General features: G+C 37.5%; 2 protein-coding genes across 2 annotated transcripts in view; one reads left to right on the top strand and one right to left on the bottom strand.

Moving 5' to 3' along the window:
- Positions 1–21,902, top strand: part of Cpap1-e (cuticular protein analogous to peritrophins 1-E) — a 290,785-nt gene that overhangs the window by 251,437 nt on the left and 17,446 nt on the right. The gene's annotated exons all lie outside the window — the stretch shown is intronic.
- LOC143201774 (protein amalgam) overlaps positions 1–21,902 on the bottom strand; it is a 183,093-nt gene that overhangs the window by 157,655 nt on the left and 3,536 nt on the right. The gene's annotated exons all lie outside the window — the stretch shown is intronic.

Here is a 21,902-nt window from a genome sequence, read left to right as displayed (position 1 = left end):
TAAATGTCGTTTTTAATACCTTATCGATATCTGGGTAATGATGTAGATATATTTTTAACTATTTTACAAATATATCGATATATTTTCAACAAACCTAGGATGCAAATGTCATTTTCTCTTGGACACAGGACCGCATATCACTTATAAAGTATAGAACGTATAACTAATAACCCAAAATAAATTATTTTGAAGCCTTTGCTTTCAACTGCATTGTTTCCTAACTGTATACTGATATCAATAAATGACCACTGACGAATTTAAACTTGGAATAAAAAAACATATTTTTTTTTTTTTATATGAATATTTTTAAGAGATTATTAATATATCAGAACATTGCGGAATGTTTCTTCTGAATTATTCATCATCCCAATTAGAGATCCAAGAGTGACAAAGGGATAGAAAGAAACTGGGTGAAGGGTTGAAAAAAGTACAGAAGACCAAAACGAACATAAGAGGGTAACAAAAGAGAGTAAACAAAACAGAACAAGGAATACAAAGAGTGCTTACAGTAAATAAAATTAATGATCAAAAGAACATCACTACATAGTATAAAACAAAGTCGCCTTTTCTGTCCCTATATCCCTATGTGCGCTTAAATCTTTAAAACTACGCAACGGATTTTGATGCGGTTTTTTTCAATAGATAGAGTGATTCAAGAGGAAGGTTTATATATATAATGCATGCATAATATATTAAGGCAACATTTTAGAGGTTTCTAACGTGATGTCGTAAATTAACCTTTTTTTTAGGCTTATTTAGCAATTAGCAAAAACGCTGCCTAACCCTACGAGTTAGATCAAATTAATGTACTACAATATTGTACACCATAAAAAGGTCTACAAAAAAGTCCGCGATGGTATATGTTTATCTTTTAAGGATAACCCACTTTAACCATTTTTATTGTTTACTTTTTACGTAAGAAAATGGCTTATTTACGAAGCTATTTTAAGCAATACGGCATTAATCCTTATCGAATTAAGTACCTTAAATACAGTGTGCAATTAATATAGATCAATATGGTTCCTTACAGCATGTAAATTAAACAAATATTTTCGGAGATATTACAAATTTAAAATTTGCGTTTAAAAATGTGTAATGTAATAAAAATTGTATGAACTTAGATATTCCAAAGATAGCAGGAAATCTCCATAGTAAGTATAGGGGAAGAGGAATTGTTTTACTCCAAATTTAATGCGTGCGGGCCAAGGGCAGTAATGAATGAACCAAAAATACTGGATCGATTTTAATCATGTTTTCATTGAGTGACATAGGCATATATATTTTATGCCCGTGCAAAGTCGGAGCGGGCCGCTATGTTTTTATATACAACGTTCATATTTTTTCTGTAGTGTATTTAATTTAGTATCAGCATTGCACCCGTGCGAAACCGGAGCGGGTCGCTAGTTAATACTAAACCACGAAAATCTACAAGAAGTACAAACTACAAAAGAACGAAAAATATGGAGAGAAAAACTGAGAAAATAAAAATAAGTTGTTGAAAGCTGGAAAATAAAAGAAATAATATGTAAATTGAATATATATAAAGTAACAGTGAGTATAAAGTAACAATTGAACAAAGACTGATTCGCTCCAATAGACTTTGAAAGTTTCTTTCTTCGTCCATGTTTTAATGCTAAACTTTTCTACTTCTTCGGCTTAGACATCGATAATCCTACATCAAATTTGCAATGTCTCTGGCGGATAACCCAAACCGGAGGCATTATATGCAAAAGGGGATGAAACACGAGTAAAACGATACGAGGGTTGAGGAGTTTGGGGTCGCGGACGGCCCCACGACAACCCAAGAATCGGCAGGAGGGGGATATTTAACGACCCGTCTCTCCTTTACGCTCGTGTCGCACGGTTTCCACTTTGCAGGATAATAATTAGAAATGAATATTAATTAAACTTCAATCGAGATATCCGATACGGGCGGGCATATGTTGATAATACATATATATATACGGGACGGAAGCCGAGCCTTGGCACTTATCAAAAACTTTAACGCCGCTGGAGCGTAGAGCCTATTAAGGCCGACAATGCTCCGGGTGATGGGGGTGTTTTATCGGTGCGGGGAAGCGTGCGGGGACGCGATCGGTGATCTAGATGGCCTCGGGTTATCGGGAGATTGCCTGAAACATTGTCCGCCTGTCAATTTTATAAAATTATGCCGCCCTGATAGAGCCACAACCTTTTTTTATCCGAAATCAAGCGCCATATTGGTTCAGAATAGACCGTTAATAAAGAGACTAGTAAACTATTAAAATTGTACGAAATTATAAAGAAATATCTGCATATAAAGTTTCTGTATGTTTCTGTCCGAAATAAACATGGAAATTAATCGATATATTAACGTAAAAGTTTAGTTTTTAAAAATAGGTCATCTAAATTTGTGACATCAGAACGTCGCAATATTGGCGCACCAACTCTGAGTCTTACTTCAGTTTGGCTTTGACATACAACAAAATTCTAATCAAAATGAAATAATTGAACAAAAATGTTATCAAATATTATTTATTTTAACATTATAGTACATCTAAAAAATACAGTAGATTATAGAGCCACAATAGTTTATAGGTTAGAGTTATAACCTCTTATAACTATTGCTTTCAAGAATTTTGCGTACATCTGGCAACCGGGCGGCTTTGACAGGCTCATTCGTTTACGCGTTCAAACCAATTAGACAGCATTTAAGTCTCTTTTCAACTAGAATAAAATGAGAACGAAAATATTAACGACGGAATATACGGAGCCTTTTTATATTGACATGTCGTTTGTTGGTAATCAATCAGTCATCATTATGGAGAAATTATAGAGAAATTGAATTTCAGGGCGTTTTAAATGTTTTGTAGAGTCTATATATTTGAAAAAAGGTATTAATATATTCAAGGTTTACAAAACGTAAGATTTGAAAAAGTAATAAAAATTCAATAGAACAAATAACACTGTATAATATTCTGCTAGGTACTCATCGACCCCTACCCGTAAAGTACAACAACTATTCGAAGCGCTTCTTGGCGTAGTTAACGCAGCTCGGGCAAAAGTATCGCAGCTGAAGCTGTGAGGCCACAAAAAGTGGATTGACGTTGCTCAACGATCCCTAACCATAATCTATTCCAAGTAATAAGTACTGGAATTTGAACAAAAGCAGTTCATGGTGAACCAAAGGTGAATTGCAGCATCTTGGTTTCTTAGTCGTAAACTGTTGGAATCTGGATTCGCCAAAATTTAGAAAATTATTTCCTAGAGGGATACCATGAAAATTTGAGCAGAAACAGTACCATTTCGAAGAGCTTCAAAGGCAAACTGGCGATGGAAGATACAATCGGTGCGCAAAACAATTTTTATAATAACTATAAACTGTCCAGGTAGAATACGACCACCTACCTCTCTGTGACCGTTTCTTTAGGAGGAGGTATTATGTAATATGGTGTAATAATGTTCGTCAGGTCAGTCGGTCGGAAACTGTGGCTGTCGATGCGATTGTTTGTCCGAACACTCACTACTATTTTTGGAAGGAATTCGCACAAGAACTGAAGACACTGGTTGAAGAAATACTTGTTTATTTCAATATTGAATGATACATGTGGTCGGCGGGAGAATTGACAGGATATTAGGTAGGTAAACGCAGTACGAAAGCGCTGTGGAAGTGGTACTGTTACAAAGGGATGGAGAAAAGAAAAGAGAGCGAGACGTCGTCGTGGTGGTCTTCTATAGCCGGGAACTGCATGATACCAGTCCATCAGCGTAGCCAACCTTTGACTTTGATGTAGGTGAATGCGTGGTGGCCTAAAGGGTTGTAGCAGTCGCTACAATGGCTGCCACTATACGGCCATCTGTTACTGTTTCTGTTACTTAATATACCTGAATGGTGAACGAGTCAGACGAAGGTGTCTGTTTTCAAAATAAATCAGTTCAAAAAGTAGAATAATAATTTTTTTCGTTTAAAACCCTTTCATAAAATATAACTTTGATTAATGTTTTAAATATATATGAATAAATTTGCTTGGATAAACACAAAAAAATAACGAAATCGCTATTTTCCTAACCCATTATAAAAAAATATAATAAAATGTTTAATACGAGTTCACTATTTAACAGTTCAAACGTTTTTTTCTCGCGCTTTCCAGTCTCTTTGTTCATCTAATGAGAAAAAACAACCCTCCCGCCTACCTCCTCCCTCTTCTCTCTCTCCTTCCACTTCCCCGCTCGCTCTCGAAAGAAAAGCGCAAAAGAACAAGACTATGGTGCGAGGGTTACTGGTGAAAATCTGCCCGAAGACCTAACTAAATTTTCATTAGACATTGTTTGTCGGTAAATTTATGCGACAACGACACACCGACAACTCCGCGGCCCGCTAAATATCATCCATTAAGACGACGGGGCGGCGAGAGCGTCGGAGGTCGTTTCTTAAACGTCCGCCCCACGTGGGGTCCTCGGTACCACCCCCTCCTGCCCCGACTTTAAAATTTATGTTTGACGGGACGCCGCGGAAAGACCCGGGGCACGAGCGCGAACGTTTGGCGCCTCCGGTGTTGGGTCCTTTCCCTTGAACACGATTTATTCGTGTCCCTGCGGGTCGGGGTTAATGAGTAATGTGTATTCGGAGTTTTACTTTTCCTTAAATTATTGAAGAAACGCTTTTAATCGGCTTATTTTAACTAGTGGCTATTTATGGAGAATCCCGATCGGTATTCGGTATAACATTTCTTCTCAACCAACTCCCCACTTAAGAAGGCTCCCTCAAAATCATCACCTTCTGACTACTGGCCCATCGGCCTTCCCAGTGCCATTTCGAAGATTGCCAAGAGGACTATACTCTACGCTCTCAACACTTTCACAAAGGAAAACAACGTCATTCTTAACGAACAGTTCGGTTTTCGCGCTCCCCATTCATCCATCCATCAGGCCACCCGTCTGACCGCACAAATCCATCACCCTCTTGACCAACGTAAAAAGCTTAGAGCAATCCTTCTGAACCTAACCAAGGCTTTCGACAAGGTCTGCGCTTTGGTCACTAAACGTATATGATTATTCCCCCCAGAAGACCTAACCGCTCTCATCAAGTCCCATTTCTTGGACAGATCTTTATAAGTCAAGATCAGGGAAACTCTTTCCAGTGGAAAATAAAGATTCCCCTCTGGCCCCAGCCATATTTAATCTCTTTATTTCAGATCTGCCGAGAAAAAGCCAACAAATTCAAGGTCCCCAGGCTCACGGATACCATTCAAGGACATTTATAGAAACAGCTCGATCATGCGGTCAAATGGTTAAAATTCTGGAGGTCTCTAATCAACCCACACTATCATTTTCCATAAGAATCGTTACGCACTGCGCGTCTCTGAACTCAAGATATAAACCACAACAATTCCATGGCTACTTAGGTATCCACAGTAATCCAAAAAGGTTCGGGGATGACAAACCTGCTATCTCCTATGATCTGTCCTTCTAACAGACTTCCCATGTTCATCAAATGCTTATTGTACAAGATGTTAATCCGGTCCGTACTCCTCTACGGATCTAACGTCTACTTCAACTTTGTTACACCCAACCAAGTGAAACGGCTTCAAGTTTTCCAAAATAAGCTCCTCAGAAAAACTTTAAACGCTCCATGGACTGTCAGAAATAATTAAATTCACAGGAAAACTGACACTCCAGAAATGAAGCTCTTCATATCTCAATCCTTCCACAAACAACAACTCAGTTCAAGTTCTTGTTCGAAGTCAGTGATTAAAGACGCAATCTATCTCTTGCAGATTATTTATTGGCTTTGTGAAATTGAACAAAACAAGCAAAATTCCAAAACAACGTTGGTCGGTTTATAACTTTATATTATATATATACATATAATATATATATATGTATATATATATATATATATATATATATATATATATATATATATATATATATATATATATATTAAGCTTTTGAGCGGATATAATATTTATAACTAAATTTTATAAACATCTAGAAAAACTTATTAATAATAAACCAAAAGCAAGTCATTTCCTACATTTCTTCGGCAATTTTCGACTCCCTCGGAAGTATATGTGTAACTTTAACAAGACGTTAGTTAGATACTTTATAAACCTCCTAGACCAGTTAACAAGTCGGTCTTTCTCAACATTATTCATGGTTTAACATAAAAATCGTCCCCGTGTCATCGAATAAATAACATTTTATCTAGTTGGCTGCGGTCGTGCGTTGACAGGGGTCGCTATCCAATAACCCAAGGCTATCGAGATTTAATATTAAGGTTGTTTTAATAGAACACTACGTCCAGCACTTATTGATTAAGTTAATAATGATATATTAAAGGGAAACACGGGTTTTATCCCCTATGTGTCCATTATTGGGTAATCTAGGGGCTTTATATTCTAATTTCCTGCATTGTTCTCTATATTGGAGGGCTTCTGCACCATCTGTTTATCTATTTTTGTTTATATGCCTACTTAATGATGTTTAACATCGAAGGAGTCAATATTTTCTGTAATTTTAAAATTCGTTCTAGTTGTTCCTTGATTTTGTCGTTGTATTAACAAGTCAAATCTCAAAAGCTCTTCGAGCTAGGAGTTTTATTAGTAAAAGTTAATACAATGGTTGAATGATCAAAATGCATCTCAAACTACCCCTCTATAGCTATAAAGTTGGGGGATGCTTTTATTGGAACAAAAAAATGTAGTAAAACTGGGATCTTTTCACTGCCAGTAAGATTATCTGATAGGATATCTAATTGAAGGTTCTTTGATGCTGTTATTGGATCTTCATGTGATACGAATACGTTGGTCAATCACGAATATGTTGGTCAAGCTTTCGATGAAGTTTTGGCATAAGAGTTTGCAGCATAAAATTAAAATTATTTTCCCAATACCCAATATTCCCAATTTTCAATACTTAAAAAAAAGTCATATAACAGATCAATTGAAAAGTCCCCGGCCTGCCATAGTAAAACAAATTTTTTTGGCAAATTTTTCTTTTATTTATTATAATTCCTTTCAAGGGTGATACACTGATTATAACGACACTCCAACTTTTCGTTACCATTTTTGTTGTAAGATTTGTCCTTTGCTTCGAAATAAGCCTCAGTTTCGGTGATTACCTCTTCATTCGACGAAAACTTCGTCCCAGCGAGCATTATTTTGAGACCTGAGAACAGGAAATAGTCGCTAGGGGCCCGATCTGGAGAATACGGTGGATAAGGAAGCAATTCGAAGCCCAATTCATGGATTTTTGCCATCGTTTGTCAAAAGTGAGCTCGCGCGACGCCCACTTTGCACAGAACATTCTCATTCCCAAATATTCGTTAATAATATGATGTACATTTTCGTCGGAAACAATCTCTTTTGGGTATCTACTGCGTTCACCGCCTTCGGTGCTCATTTCACCATAAAAACATGGATTTATCAGATTGGGAACTTTTCAATTGACCTATTTTAACTCACCGATACTTCAGAGTTAAACAAGAAGATGCCTATTCTAGCTAGAAGAAAATACAAGCAAGTATGCCATAGGGAATGTAATGATGTTAATCTTTTATATGTTCTATTATCTCAAAATGAATGAAAGTAGATCAGTCCATATTGATTTCAGTAATAAAAGAATCAAGCCCAAGTCAGTATATATAAATCAACAAGTAGTTCCATATAGATAAGCAATTAAAATATCTTGGTATGACCCTTGATGTTAAACTCAGCTGGAAACTACATATTAAAGAAAAATGTGTAAAACAATGACATAGATGTTTAAGCCCAAAATGTCTATCGTAGAATAAGTACTTTGTAATTTTATCGTAGCAATTTAGGATAAAAACAAATAGCTTATTAGTGTATAGTTAGAGAATGCTATAGTAAATAATAATACATTCAAATATAGTAAGTTAGCTCAGACGGGAAAGGTTTAAATAATTATTTAGATGGTTAGAGAAGATTGTAGCTTAGTATTTAAGATAGGTTTCCAACTAATAAATAATCTGTAGCCTCAGTTGGTGTCACTGTAGATGAAATATTGTCCTTGTAAATAACAACCTCCCTATTTTTGAATTAAAAGCTTTTTCAGCATAATACTGCGGCTAGTTCTAAAACGAATTACCTTATGGTGTCCGGAATGTTCCAGGTAAAGTGCCGCGCGGCAATTTTCCCGAGACAATAGACCATCGAGCTGCTAATATTAAACTTTCATCGACTATCATTTCTCGTTACTCCCTAGCCGCTTCCACACCGTATGTAGCGGCATAATACGACGCCATAAACCACGTCGAGACGTTAAAGCAAACCAGTAACGACGAAACTGCCATTCTCGGTGCCATTTCGCGCCCCCTCCCTCCTTTTACGTGTAATATCCTTGTTAGGACTCCCATTCATAAGGGAGACGTATTAAAATTGACAGGACAGGCCCATCATAAACCGTAATAACGTCTTTACACCGCCGAGGCGATGATCCTCGACTGGAGGCTCCAAGGACCCGGAAAAAAATCGAATTAACTTTCCCTGTCCGCGTGTGTTCCCCCCAGAACCGAAATTAATTTTCTATTAAGCGCCGGGATCGGGTAGAGGGAGACGGGGGATGGGTATCGACGCAACGAGGGAGTGGACGCCTAACGACGGGGTTAATAGTGAAGGGGGAGGCGTTTTTTTCCGTTCCCAAAGCCAAATAAGACGAGGGCCTAATTGGGAAAAAGAGGCGCGAGCTAATAACGCAATTTCTTTCGCGGGAAATTCACTTAAATTAGCGCGAGATCCGACTGCGATAAAAACCGGGGCGGGAGGCGTGGGAGGCGTAGGGAGGCACAGGAGGAGGAGGGGGACGACGTTAAGCCCGGCGAAATTGATGATGGTACATGGGAGCGAAGAAAATGGGGTTTTAACATGTATTCTCTTTCGATTCGGATTTATTTTTTCGGTCGTTATTTAACCGGATACAAGTGGAAATCGCTCTGGGTCGGTATCGGTAGCCGAAGGCGTGATAAATATGTCTTTGTACTGGGCCTGGCTCGACTGGAGGATGGTGTGAGTAGGTCCGTAAATAAAACTAATCGGTGTATATACATTCTGTCGAAAAAGCACCGCGAGCTGATCAATAAAACGCGAAATCTTAATATGTCCGGAAACCATTACCATATCAGATGAATACGGTGATTGTTCAATGATATTTGCTGAGCTTTTTGTCGAAAGTTACTTCACAATGATATATTGCAATGTACTGGCAATGTTCCGGCACAGTTGGAAGGGACTATTTCGGAGTATTCATGTCTCATCATTCTCTAAGTACTTAACATTGGTACGAATTGATTAGTTAGATGCAAAAACATCAGCAATTATCGCAACTGATTTTGAATATACTGTAATATATATTTACTTTGATGGATGTAGTCATTTCGCGACTATACACAGTATGGTACGGTCTTGATATAAAGGGAACAGAGCCATACATAAAGTGTATATATAAAATTATAAACAAAATAAAATTAATAACCCGAACAGGGGGACTGAAAGTATAAATACTGTATATACAATTTAAAAATAATTTATGTGGGCCAAACAATTACTACAGTGGATATGCAGGCCGAGAAAGATATAAGGCAAGACCTGTTTGGATATGTGGAAATAAATGCACTCTCTACGATAACACGTCTCGGTTTGGATGAACACCATCAGACACACAGAAGAAGACGAATTGTGAACTAGTGTTAGATTGGAACTAACAGTTATTAGCTTGAATAGTGGTCGGGAATATGACAGTCAGTAAATGAAAATTTCCGGATATGGGATTATGATTGAATCATTAAATTCTGGCAAAATCAAGATAGGGTGACGAAAGTGTATAATTAATATAGGATAACTGTAGAAAAGTGTATTGTACACGGCAACGAAGGAAACAAGAACTAAACATAAAAAGATAGATATGTTCTCTTATGAAAATGAAAATTATATTACCTGGATGTACAATTATTAGTTGGGTGGATTAAGCCTCCAGGGGATACCATAGGTGGTTTAAAAAAGAGTTCAATGTAAATAGAACTGCAAGTTCAAGTCCTTCGATAATATATACATTGATGTACTGTAATGTTAAAATAAATTGTATTTTATAACATTTTTGTTTCATTCCTTTATTTATATTAGAATGTTGTTAAATATCACAGCTAAAATAAAATATCAACGTAAAATATCAACATTGTACCGCTTCGACTTTATAAATTAAGATGACGTGAGCTCACTGCTGCTTTAGATAGACTATATAAATCCTTTTTAGGGTTCGAAAAATCCACGTATCAGCTGATTACTTGGTAATAGCAATTTTACGACGCTAATAACTAGCAATTTACAGCCCGTTCCAGGTTGACAGAACCCTCCGCACAAACACACACGACTCCCCGAGGCGAACTCCCTCCTTCACGTAATGAAGCTCGAAAAACCGACTCGTAAATTTCGTCTTAATTATTCAGTACGTTATCGCCCCTACCCCTCCAACCGCCCCTATCCGCGCCCCTTAACGTCGCTAATTCATTAGGCCGTTCGGAGAGACTCGGGGGTGGGGGGAAGTATATCCGCAAACATCCCCCATCCCCAGGACGTTTTTAAATAATTGGGGTCGGGACCAGCTACGAACTGACCCCGCGTCAGTCGATTCGTGGGCCGGCAGGGCTCTCCTAATGGACAATTATTTGGTGCGGCGGTTAATCGTCGTGCCCCCTTCGTCCCTTCCCCCTCCTTTCGCGCCGGATTACCGGTTACCACAGGCCCGTCCCGGATACGGATCGGATCGCTCGGCATCGCGTGCCTCTCTGTTTAATTAGCATCCCGGAAGGAGGTGTTGTTTAAGAATGATCGCGGTTCTCGATAACAGATGGAGCTACCTGTCGCATTTTATTGGAGCTTCGTGAGGTACCGGTGTTAGATCACGTGCGCTTTACTGTCGTGCTTATTTGAAAACCGAGGCCATCATCTTCCATAAGAAACGTTACGCATTGCGCGCCTCGCAGCTTAAGATCGACACCGCAACCGACCGACCGGTTCGGTTGGCATTCCCAAATCCAGAAAGGTTCGTTGATAGCAAACCTATTATCTTCTTTAACCTGCTCTTCTAGCAGACTTCCCATCTCCATCAAATGCTTATTTTACAAGAAGTTAATACGGTCCGTACTCATCAGCGGCTATAATGTTTACATTAAGTTTGTTACACCCAAGCTGGTGAAACGGCTTCAAGTTCTCCAAAATAAACTCCTCAAGAGAATCTCAAATACTCCATGATTTATCAGAAGGAATCAAATTCATAAGGAAACTGACAATCCCGAGATCAAGCACATCATATCTCAATCATTCCATAAACATCAACTCAGCTCAAGTTCTTCTAAAAACGCGCTTGTTTGCGAGCTGTTCGAAAGGCTGGGAGCTTTACCCCGCGTCACCACTAACCTCGTCCTTTTCCAGACCTCATCCAAAGATTGCAATAACGGCTGCCCGGTCGGCGGGTGCCATATTACGTTAATAATAAATTTTGTCTGGACTAGACCTACGCTTAACGCGAGCTCCGAACCACGGTCCTCGACATTAAACCTACTGACTGGCGAGTGTTCAACTTAGAGAGCATCCTATAAAACATCCGGTCTTACCCAACCTGGTTACTAACGTGACTGGGATCATTTTCCTGCCGGAAAGATTATGCACTCTTACTTAAACCATCACAAACATAAGTTTACGACTATGTCTCAACAAGATTCGAACCCAAGACTGTCACCTTAACCACTGCGCCAACCAATCCGGCAATAGTTAATATTAACAACTAGAGTTCCCAAACACTGCTACATTAATTTTTTTATTAATCTCCTAGAACGTCAACAATCTGCCCGTGGGCAATAAGTATTATTATATTATTTCAGTTATATAATATAACCCTCCTGACATGTAGAAGATAACTTCAGTGAGTGATCTGCTGTAAATTTATAATCTAAATCTTATTCTAATAACTAACTTAACTTATTCTAGAGATAATTAAATCTCACTCTAGGTGTCTATTAATTAGTTCGTATGGTAGTTTGCGTTTGAGCCTATGCACTACACTGTCATCGCGCACCTTTAACTGTTTGGCGAGTGCATTGAGATGCACTAATAGTCTTTCAGAGGACTTCGCACTAACAATCCGAATCACACTCGTTATGGGTTCTATGGGGATATCGCGCCGTATCAGTTTGTTGGACACGTAAGATATGGCATCAACAATGACTCGCAACACTTTATTCTGGAACCTCTAGAGGATATCTATGTTAGATTTGCTAGTACTACCCCACAGTTTAATGCCATAGGTTCAAATGGGCTTAAGAATTGGCTTATACAGCAAAACCTTGTTATCTAATGATAATTTAGATTCACGCCCTGTCAGCCAGTATATTTGGTTTAGGTTAACCCCAAGCTGTTTGTGTTTTGTCACTATATGTTTTTTCCATGTCAAACGTCGATCGAAATGCATTCCCAGATATTTAACGTTGTCTGCTTGGAGAAGTTCATGATTATTCAATTTTACTGAGGGACATGTTCTTCTACAAAGGGTGAATGACACATGAATATATTTTGTCTCCTTTGCTTTGATACGCCACGTTTTCAACCACAATTCGACTTTGTTAGGTATATTAATGTACATTGTTTTTTGCAATAGTATTACATATAAAACATAAAACTACTTATTTATATATCAGAATAAATTCTGCACCACTTGCAAGGTTAAGACTAGGACCGCAAAGTCGGAATGTCAGTATAAATCTGGTAGCTGAAATAGTCGACTAGTCCTGAAAAATAGTCGAATGAACTAATCACAACTGACGCTAGTTGACCAAAAGTAGTCGATAGTTGGCCCAACCATAATAATAATATAATGTTTCTCGGACAAAACTCCTGCTTTCGATCTGGCGAGGAAATATCAGAAAACACGGCTATTCGCTTCTCAATAAGTCGAATAGTCTCAAAATAGTCGCTAGGCTAATATCCTCGATAAATCAACGAATATCTCGAACCGTCGGCGATATTAACGAAGAACTAAATCACCAGACCGCTTCCTCCGACGGGGAAGCCACTCACGAGTCCTTTCCGAAATTAATAAAGGACCCACCGCGTCTTTTTAACGACGAAACTAAGCCGTTTTCCTTAACGACCCGATAAAACCCCTCCGAATCCCGCTCGCCCCGCGACAATAAAACCGTTTTTACCATCCGCGTCCCTAATGCCGATTCGATATCAGTCATTCGGCGTCGCGACGCCCGCTAAAAGCGACTCTCGTATCAGGTGTTTCGACGCTCGTTACTTTCGAAGAGCTCGTTAATGAACGACGTGCCAAAGTACGAGCCTGCGGTGGAGCAGGTGGGGGGAGAGTCGGAACACGACAGGTTAATGCAAGGCGGTCGAGGGGGGTGGGGGTGTTGAAGGGAAAACAGTTCGCGATCGTCCGTTACGAGGCGAAAACGTCGAACATTAATCAAAAACGTCGAGGGGTGAGGGCGTGATGAGTTATGTGGGGGGAGTGGGAAGTGGCGAACTATACATTCGCTTCTAAGGGCCCACAAATCAATCCGCCCTTTGTTCCTAGTTCTGACGGTGTGAAGAAGAACAATCCACCATGACACTTAGTCCGATATATATATATATATATATATATATATATATATATATATATATATATATATATATATATATATATACGCGATGTAGTTTAAGGTTCGAGGGGGTGTTGCTTGATTAATATGACGAGAGGACTAACGTTTCACGCCTTAACAACGTTGTGGCACTAAAACCTTCGATGATAATCACTGGAACTTTCCCTATTTTCAGTATCTACTGTTAGATTTCATTATTTATTTATTACATTGTTAGTAGTCGTTGCCGACTAACCTACAATTTGTCTTTACAATAACCTAACAGGTCAATTGAAAATTCCCTGGTGTACCATAGTAAAACACATTTTTTTTGCAAAATTAGTTTTTTTTCAACATAATTCCCTTCAAGGGTGATACACTGATTATAGCGACCCTCCAACTTCTCGATACCACTTTTGTAGTACGATTTGTCCTTCAAAATAGGCTTCAAAATAGGCCTTTGGCTTCAAAATAGGCCTCAAATAGGCTTCAAATAGTTTCGGCGATCGCCTCTCCATTCGACGAAAATTTAATACGGTGGATGTGGAAGCAATTCGAAGCCCAATTCATGGATTTTTGCCATCGTTTTCACTGACTTGTGACACGGTGCATTGTCTTGATGAAGCAGCGCTTTCTTTTTCTTGAAATGCGGCCGTTTCTCGGCAATTTCGTCCTTCAAACAGTCCAATAACGCTATGTAATAGTCCCTGTTGATGGTCCTTCTTTTTTCAAGGTAGTCAATGAAAATTATTCCATGCGCATCCCCAAATACAGACGCCATAAACTTGCCAGCCGACTGTTGAGTTTTCCCACGCTTTGGAGCGGGTTCATCGTGCTCAGTCCACTCGGATGACTGTCGATTGGACTTCGGAGTGAAATGATGGAGCCATTCATCATCCATTGTCACATATCGATGCAAAAGCTCGGGTTTATTACGCTTGATCACCTTCAAACACTGCTCCGAAAACTCGTCATTGTTTTTGGTCAAAAGTGTGCTCGCGAGACACCCACTTTGCACAAAGCTTTCTCATACCCAAATATTCGTGAATGATATGATGTATACGTTCAGTTGATATCTTTAGAGTGTCTGCTATTTCATTCAATTTCAATTTACGGTCAATCAAGATTATTTTGTAGATTATTATAATGGTCTTCGGCGGTCATTTCACTACGTCTAAACTTAGCATACCAATACTTGATGGTTGATTTTCCTGGAGCAGTGTCCAGAAACTCGACATCAAGCCAAGCTTTTGATTCAACTGTATTTTTTCCCTTCAATAGGCAAAAAGAAATATTTTATCAACACGCGAAATTCCTTTTTATCAATTTTTTTCACAATAACAAAAGTTGCTTCACTCAAAATGTTATAATTCACAAACTAATGATCCGACAGCTGTCAAATTTATACACGCTTCTTTTGACGGTTAGGGCTAACTAAAAAAACATATGGATTTAATTTGATTAGCGCCACCTATGTGTCAGGTCGAGGATTTTTCAAATGAACTGTTAAGTTAATGAGTCACGACATAATTTCGACCCTAGCTATTTTCTGGTTTTGATAACATCATCTATCATCGACAGAGCGAAAAAACAACCGTTCTCGCACACACCAAGCTACTAACCATGCCACCCCCGCCGGGTAGTTGGCAGTACGAACATACGAGGCATAACAGTCACGGTCCGGAGAATCGGCAGCGAGTCGAAGAGGGCGAACGATCCCGACGCACACCGGAACACAGGCTCTCCGGTGGGATGGCGCGTACATAGGCACGGCAATCGAGCCAGAAAGAAAAAAATAAACGAAACGCATAACGCGAACGGCGGAAAGGGAAGGAAAGAAACGGGCGCCGAAACAACCGACTATTAAGCGAAACCGTCGAGAATTGCTCAATTTTTTCCGGCTTTTTCCCCGAGACTGCTTTTCATTTATCCCCGGCGAGCGTAGAGGAGAGGTGGATAAGGTTAGGACGGGCGGCGTCGTATTGTTATAATCCGTCTCGGTGCGGGAGACGACAGAGTGGAGGGCGGGGTGGATGAAGCAGAGACGGGGAAAAGAAAAGAGGGTGCTTATGAAACGATAACATTTAACTTGTGCTGTGGTAGGGGGCTCGCTGTTCGTTTTATTTGCAAAAATATTCGCTCCCTGGACGAGACCTGTTCCGAGAAGTGGAGTGAACTGAAAGGGGACATGAAGCCTTGTTAGTTTCAGCTACCATTACTAAATGTTGTCTCTTCTAGACTCGATGACTTACAAGCGGCAAAATTGAAATTTTAAGAACCAAACTGCATAAGGAAAATCCATCAGAGGACCATTTGATTTGTCACAAATGTCATATCACTGTATCAACATGGATAATATATTCGCTCATCAAAACTCACCTTTCAAAACACGTTTCCTATTATATATCTCATAAGCTAAAGGTCGTATGAGAATTATTACACCACCATTATAAATTCTCTATGATATCTGTAATTTTCATTATTTGACAGAAAAAAATTAAGTATATAAGGATATCTCTCGGAGAAAGTTGAAACCTTCAAAATATGTGTATTTTTGACTGAAAGAAAGGAATTTCCATGTTAAATGGCCTTAGAATGTATAGTTTTCCAAATATCTGACGTAAACTACATTCTCTTGATTTTTTTAAAATTAGTTTGTCATTGAACAGTTTTAAAACTAAAGCATTTACAAACACTATTATACAGCTATCCGATTCGACCAAAAATTCTCTATAATTCCTGTAATTTTTATTAGCTTGCGATTATTTGAACGGAAATGCTAGCAAAAATGTTGAAAATGGCAAAAAATCGCAAAATTTCACGACTATATATATGGAAAAACTGCCCAAATTTTTTATCTTTCGGATATGGTTGAAAACCTCAAAATATATGTATTCTGGGGCGAAAAAAGCAAAAATGCATGTTAAATTGCTGTAGAATTTATAGTTTTTGAAATATGCGACATAAACTGAAATTCGCTGATTTTTTGATAATATACCTTTTATTATATAACTTAAAAACCAAAAGATTTATGATCACTGTTATACAGCCATCCGATTCGACGTAAAATTCTCTATAATTCCTGTAATTTTTATTAACTTGCGATTATGTGAATAGAAATGGTAGCAAAAATGTTGAAAATGGCAAAAAATCGCAAAATTTCACGACTATATATATGGAAAAACTGCCCAAATTTTTTATCTTTCGGATATGGTTGAAAACCTCAAAATATATGTATTCTGGGGCGAAAGAAGCAAAAATGCATGTTAAATTGCTGTAGAATTTATAGTTTTTGAAATATGCGACATAAACTGAAATTCGCTGATTTTTTGATAATATACCTTTTATTATATAACTTAAAAACCAAAAGATTTATGATCACTGTTATACAGCCATCCGATTCGACGTAAAATTCTCTATAATTCCTGTAATTTTTATTAACTTGCGATTATGTGAATAGAAATGGTAGCAAAAATGTTGAAAATGGCAAAAAATCGCAAAATTTCACGACTATATATATGGAAAAACTGCCCAAATTTTTTATCTTTCGGATATGGTTGAAAACCTCAAAATACATGTATTCTGTGGCGAAAGAAGCAAAAATGCATGTTAAATTGCTGTAGAATTTATAGTTTTTGAAATATGCGACATAAACAAAAATTCGATGATTTTTTGAAAATACACTTTTTATTATATAACTTAAAAACCAACAAATGTATGATTATTATTATACAGCTATCCAATTCTACATAAAATTCTCTATAATTCCTTTAACTTCTATTAACTTGGGATTATTTGAACGGAAATGGCAGTAAACATTTTGAAAATAGCAAAAAAGTGTCAAATTTTCACGACTCTTTATATGGAAAAAGTGCTGACATTTTTTATCGCTCGAATAAAGTTGAAACTAAAATACATGTATTTAGGGCGAAGAAGAAACAAAATTTCATGAAAAATTGCTGTAGCATTTATAGTTTCTGAGATATTGTTCGACATAGGCGGAATTCCACTCATTTTTTGAAAATTAGCTTTTCATTGTATAACTTAAAAACTAAAGCTGTTATGACCATTATTATACCACTGTTGGGTCCAACGTAAAACTCTCTATAATCTCTCAAATTTTCATTAATTTGTGATTTTTTGGACGGAAATGGCAGCTAGAAATTTGATAATAGCAAAAATTGTAAATTCACCTTTATCACTACATAGTATAAAACAAAGTCGCCTTTTCTGTCCCTATATCCCTATGTGCGCTTAAATCTTTAAAACTACGCAACGGATTATGATGCGGTTTTTTTCAATAGATAGAGTGATTCAAGAGGAAGGTTTATATGTATAATACATGCATAATATACTAAGGCAACATTGCTAATTTTAGAGGTTTCTAACGTGATGTCGTAAATTAACCTATTTTTTTAGGCTTATTTAGCAATTAGCAAAAACGCTGCCTAACCCTACGAGTTAGATCAAATTAATGAATTAAAATCTCAGTGTTTTTTATTATCTTACGATTATTTGAAATGAATGCCTTTTTTTTATACACTATTAAGTACATTGGAATATTATAAAACAGTTTTAAAACATTAGCCATCTTGCGTAGATTTGTAGAACTAAACAACCATCAAAAACCTCAACAAGAAATGATCTAATCATCAACGAATCTTAAAAAAACAAGACCTACTTGCCGCCATTACGTCCATAAAACGATTTCTCTTCGGGGCCTTATTCGCCATATACGCCCTGCGAGTAGCTTTGTTCTTTCAAATACCTGTCTGAAAATGTTTTCGTTCCAGAGCCAGTAATATCTTGTCTTGACAGGGTCAATTTATAACTTATGTTTCGGGCTCTCTACAAAAGACTTGGCATGGTGCTATGAAGTCTCCCATTTTCGGATTTCTCGATAGATTTCGATCTTTTTTCGTGATTTATGACTTTGCGATGGTATTCGTTCGTATTGTTGCTATCGCGAGGCGATTTAATTATTATTATGTCGTAGATTATTAACTTTTCAATAAAATTTACTAAAATACAAGGCTATTTACAACGTCAGGCAAAGGTTCCGCTACCATTTTGTTTGCCTATAACTTTGCTCAAAGAAAAGTAAGTTTGGTTTTCATAAAAAGTTTATTTGGTCTTTACATTTTCTTTTCGTTATGATTGAAAAATTATATCGGCTAAATGGTAATCGCGATTCGCTATGCAACTATCGGGTCTTTTCAAGGCATTTTTCATGACATCCTGCAACATCTGAGGCTGAATTTCTTCAATTTTGTGACGAAAATTGTCTTTAAGATGTTGAATCGTTTGGGATTTATTCACATAAACTTCTGATGTTAAAAAACCTCATAAGAAAAAGTCTGGTGCTGTTAAATCCGGGGATCTGACTGGCCATGTTAAATCGCCACCTCGCGAAATTCTTCGTGGAAAAACGTCATTCAATGATTGAATTGTTGAACGAGCTGTGTGTGCTGTGGCCCCATCTTGCTGAAACCACACGTCCTCTGGTCCTTGCTCTTCCATTTCAGGCACGAGAAAATTCCAAATCATGTCTTAGTATTACTTCAGCAGTAACAGTAACAGCAACACCTTGGTCACTTTCAAGAAAATAGGAACCAATGATGTTTCCAGCATGAATGATGTTTCATGAATCAATTGAGGATTTTGTGTTCCCCAAAACCGACTGTTCTATTTATTAACGTGGCCACTGAGAAGAAAATGAGCTTCATCATTCAAAACGATAGTTAAAGCGAAACTGAAGTAAACGTCACATAACCAAGAAGGCGCGTTTTAATTATTATTATGTCGTAGATTATTAACTTTTCAATAAACTTTACTAAAATAGAAGGATATTTACAAAGTCAGGCAAAGGTTCCGCTACCATTTTGTTTGCCTATAACTTTGCTCAAAGAAAAATAAGTTTGGTTTTCATAAAAAATTTATTTGGTCTTTACATTTTCTTTTCGTTATGATTGAAAAATTATATCGGCTAAATGTAATCGTGATTCGCTATGCAACTATCGGCTCTTTTCAAGGCATTTTTCATGACATTCTGCAACATCTGAGGCTGAATTTCTTCAATTTTGTGACGAAAATTGTCTTTAAGAATCGTTTGGGATTTATTCACATAAACTTCTGATGTTAAAAAACCTCGTAATAAAAAGTCTGGTGCTGTTAAATCCGGGGATCTGACTGGCCATGTTAAATCGCCACTTCGCGAAATTCTTCGTGGAAAAACGTCATTCAATGATTGAATTGTTGAACGAGCTGTGTGTGCTGTGGTCCCATCTTGCTGAAACCACACGTCCTCTGGTCCTTGCTCTTCCATTTCAGGCACGAGAAAATTCCAAATCATGTCTTAGTATTACTTCAGCAGTAACAGTAACAGCAACACCTTGGTCACTTTCAAGAAAATAGGAACCAATGATGTTTCCAGCATGAATGATGTTTCATGAATCAATTGAGGATTTTGTGTTCCCCAAAACCGACTGTTCTATTTATTAACGTGGCCACTGAGACGAAAATGAGCTTCATCATTCAAAACGATAGTTAAAGCGAAACTGAAGTAAACGTCACATAACCAAGAAGGCGCGTTTTAATTATTATTATGTCGTAGATTATTAACTTTTCAATAAAATTTACTAAAATAGAAGGATATTTACAACGTCAGGCAAAGGTTCCGCTACCATTTTGTTTGCCTATAACTTTGCTCAAAGAAAAGTAAGTTTGGTTTTCATAAAAAGTTTATTTGGTCTTTACATTTTCTTTTCGTTATGATTGAAAAATTATATCGGCTAAATGGTAATCGTGATTCGCTATGCAACTATGGTGCTCTTTTCAAGGCATTTTTCATGACATTCTGCAACATCTGAGGCTGAATTTCTTCAATTTTGTGACGAAAATTGTCTTTAAGAATCGTTTGGGATTTATTCACATAAACTTCTGATGTTAAAAAACCTCGTAATAAAAAGTCTGGTGCTGTTAAATCCGGGGATCTGACTGGCCATGTTAAATCGCCACTTCGCGAAATTCTTCGTGGAAAAACGTCATTCAATGATTGAATTGTTGAACGAGCTGTGTGTGCTGTGGTCCCATCTTGCTGAAACCACACGTCCTCTGGTCCTTGCTCTTCCATTTCAGGCACGAGAAAATTCCAAATCATGTCTTAGTATTACTTCAGCAGTAACAGTAACAGCAACACCTTGGTCACTTTCAAGAAAATAGGAACCAATGATGTTTCCAGCATGAATGATGTTTCATGAATCAATTGAGGATTTTGTGTTCCCCAAAACCGACTGTTCTATTTATTAACGTGGCCACTGAGACGAAAATGAGCTTCATCATTCAAAACGATAGTTAAAGCGAAACTGAAGTAAACGTCACATAACCAAGAAGGCGCGTTTTAATTATTATTATGTCGTAGATTATTAACTTTTCAGTAAAATTTACTAAAATAGAAGGATATTTACAACGTGAGGCAAAGGTCCCGCTACCATTTTGATTGCCTATAACTTTGCTCACAGAAAAGATAAGTAAGTTTGGTTTTCATGAAAAATTTATTTGATCTTTACGTTTTTTTTTTTTTCGTTATGATAAATATGATAATTATGAAAAATTATATTGGCTAAATGGTGATCGCGATTCGCTATGCAACTATCGGCTCTTTTCAAGGCATTTTTCATGACATTCTGCAACATCTGAGGCTGAATTTCTTCAATTTTGTGACGAAAATTGTCTTTAAGATATTGAATCGTTTGGGATTTATTCACATAAACTTCTGATGTTAAAAAACTTCGTAAGAAAAAGTCTGGTGCTGTTTAATCCGGGGATCTGACTGGCCATGTTAAATCGCCACTTCGCGAAATTCTTCGTGGAAAAACGTCATTCAATGATTGAATTGTTAAACGAGCTGTATGTGCTGTGGCCCCATCTTGCTGAAACCACACGTCCTCTGGTCCTTGCTCTTCCATTTCAGGTACAAGAAAATTCCAAATCATGTCTTTGTATTACTTCAGCAATAACAGTAACAGCAACACCTTGGTCATTTTAAAGAAGATAGGGACCAATGATGTTTCCACTATGAATGATGTTCCATGAATTAATTGAGGATTTTGTGTTCCCCAAAACCGACTGTTCTATTTATTAACGTGGCCACTGAGAAGAAAATGGGCTTCATCATTCAAAACGATAGTTAAAACCAAACTGAAGTAAACGTCACATAACCAAGAAGGCGCGCAATCAAAATGGTTGCGGGATTTTTGCCCCACCTGTTATAAATACTGTT

This window comes from Rhynchophorus ferrugineus, unplaced genomic scaffold, assembly GCF_030347505.1.
Source record: "Rhynchophorus ferrugineus isolate W39M unplaced genomic scaffold, kcgeb_rfMv2 rfM8, whole genome shotgun sequence".
NCBI classification, from domain to species: Eukaryota; Metazoa; Arthropoda; class Insecta; order Coleoptera; family Curculionidae; genus Rhynchophorus; species Rhynchophorus ferrugineus.
This window is presented reverse-complemented; position numbering and strand designations above follow the sequence as displayed.